This window comes from Pecten maximus, unplaced genomic scaffold, assembly GCF_902652985.1.
Source record: "Pecten maximus unplaced genomic scaffold, xPecMax1.1, whole genome shotgun sequence".
Classification (NCBI taxonomy): domain Eukaryota; kingdom Metazoa; phylum Mollusca; class Bivalvia; order Pectinida; family Pectinidae; genus Pecten; species Pecten maximus.
Window position 1 is genome coordinate 22,605 of NW_022980267.1, and position 2,238 is coordinate 24,842.

Below are 2,238 nucleotides of genomic sequence, written 5' to 3' on the forward strand. Positions count from 1 at the left end.
TTTAAATGCAGTTTTTTCCATCTCAATTTGCTTTTCATGGAATCTGTCGACAAGGGCTTCCAAATTAAGATCTGTCTGTCTAGGGGTGGCATGTTTCAAATCGCTGAAAATAGGAAATTATACCATGAGGCATTTAGTGGTACATTTTACAGGTGACACATACACAAGAAGCTATTTGTAAAGTATGACAAAGACAGCATCATTATTCACAACAATAGTACAGTCAAAATTACATAATATATTTCTTGGCAATTAATTTGAATACTAGTATTTGGGTAATATCTGAAATAAGTTCGATTGGACTAGTAAATAATTTTAAATCTAAAACATCCCCCTAATGTCAGGAGGACCACAGTCTACCTGTACATAGAAAGCATTGATATGATAAGCTGTACATACCTCAACATAGATACCACTTTCCACAGCATTCAGTTTAGCTGGGGCAGCGGGCCTCATAGTTTCCATAGCAACACCTGTAAGGTTTGCTTTCTTTTTGTTATTGAGGGCAATATACAGTTGGTACATAAGTCTCGTAGCCACCCCATGTTTCTCTGTCATCACATCACGTGCAACATTTGTATCAAAAGGTATCGCCAACAGATGAAGGGTTGGTTCAAACTCGTGTGAAATTATTAAGGCTTTGAATCTGCTGTTCTGTAAATCATCAAATTAAGTACACACTCATTAAAAATATTGAAATAATATATATACTTTTCTTCATTTTGTCATTTAAAATTCTGCCAGTCCTAATGAAACATGCTGTATATGGTTACTCTCTGATAAAATACAAAAATAGAGTTATCAGTAAAATTGATCAAATACAACAAAGGAATTATCTACAGTTTCTGTATTTTTATTTTATAAAAGGATGAAAGTGTAGTCATGTATTAAATTTATCATTTTGTTAATTATCACATCAATTTAGTATTAAGGTGAACATTAATCCATCATTTTTACATTTCACATAAACTTTTATATTATGATGTATAAACATAAAACTTCATGGTTTAATACATAAAATTTGACTATTCATGAAAACAATTCTTGTAATGTTGAACTTACTTGTTTTGGGAAAACTGATCAAAATCATCTTGTAATTGGTACTTATTCAAGACCTCCCCAATCAAAAATCCAGACGAAAACTCTTGAGCAAATGACTTTTGATCTGAAATAAAGAATTCAGTCACTAATGAAACATCAATGAAGTGGTGACATATATGCATTTTGACAAATTTTCAATGGGTTTTTATGACTGTTTTTCAATGGATTTTCTTGATTCAGAATGGTAGCAATTTCAACAAAATTTATTGACAAACATTGGTATAAAAGGATGTGACAAAACTTTATTACAATACAATTTCATGAAATATGGGACAAATCAATTGAAACAAATATCAAATGATTAACATATTATTAAGTGACCAGTGTCTATTTAAGCAGGGTAAATTCTAATCACAATGTTCATATCGTGAAGTAGTCCGAATTTTCTGACAATTATGCTTCTAACATCAGCTAGAACACTTCGGATTAATCGTGATGATGAAAATTAAATTCCACAAAATAATTTGCGGATAAAATATTTGTATGTGGCATTACAAGCTGAACTCACCGACTTTCTGAGATACCGATAGCTCATCATTGAGCCATCTACAAAGAATTTCCGTCATCTTTAGAAATTAGTTAGATGCAGTTCTCATACGAAGTTTTGGTCATTTGCAATCATGATGTGTCGGCCATATTGTCGCACTGGTTATCCCCATAGTAACTACCGTCCTTACATTTCTGTTACAAGCTATATGATTGGATTATTTAAATTGTCATCGTACCTTTGATTGGCTATTATTGTATAAGAATTTTCGACATTCATTTACGACTTCACATAAGTTGTATTCTTTTTGTTTGTTATTTAACAATTCCGACATACTCACATCGTATAAATCTGGGTATAATTATGATATATGGAGACTGCTTATATTTTTTAATAATGAAATAAAATCACGACTATCGTCATTGAGCAAGTTGTAAACATGGACAACACATGGCTGTTGATAGTTGTCACCGTTTTAATTTTCATCGTCTCTTTGATATACATCGCACTGAAAAGACCTGCTTCTTCTACTTTATCTCAAAAGAAAGCTTCTGTGCTGGTTATTGTTGGTTCTGGTACGTTTTGTTTTTTCAACGATTTTCTGTCATTACCGGAACACGAGTTTGACGTTTTATCGGTAGTTTCGTTCT

At 32.0% G+C, this 2,238-nt stretch overlaps 1 long non-coding RNA gene across 1 annotated transcript; it reads right to left on the reverse strand.

The window, feature by feature from the left end:
* Nucleotides 1-638: 638 nt before the first annotated feature.
* LOC117319465 lies at nucleotides 639-1,757 on the reverse strand. The gene is made up of 3 exons (XR_004530739.1): nucleotides 1,610-1,757; nucleotides 1,063-1,165; nucleotides 639-654 (listed from the first exon to the last, which is right to left on the reverse strand). It is a non-coding gene; the product is annotated as an uncharacterized LOC117319465 (long non-coding RNA).
* Between the last annotated feature and the right edge of the window lie 481 nt (nucleotides 1,758-2,238).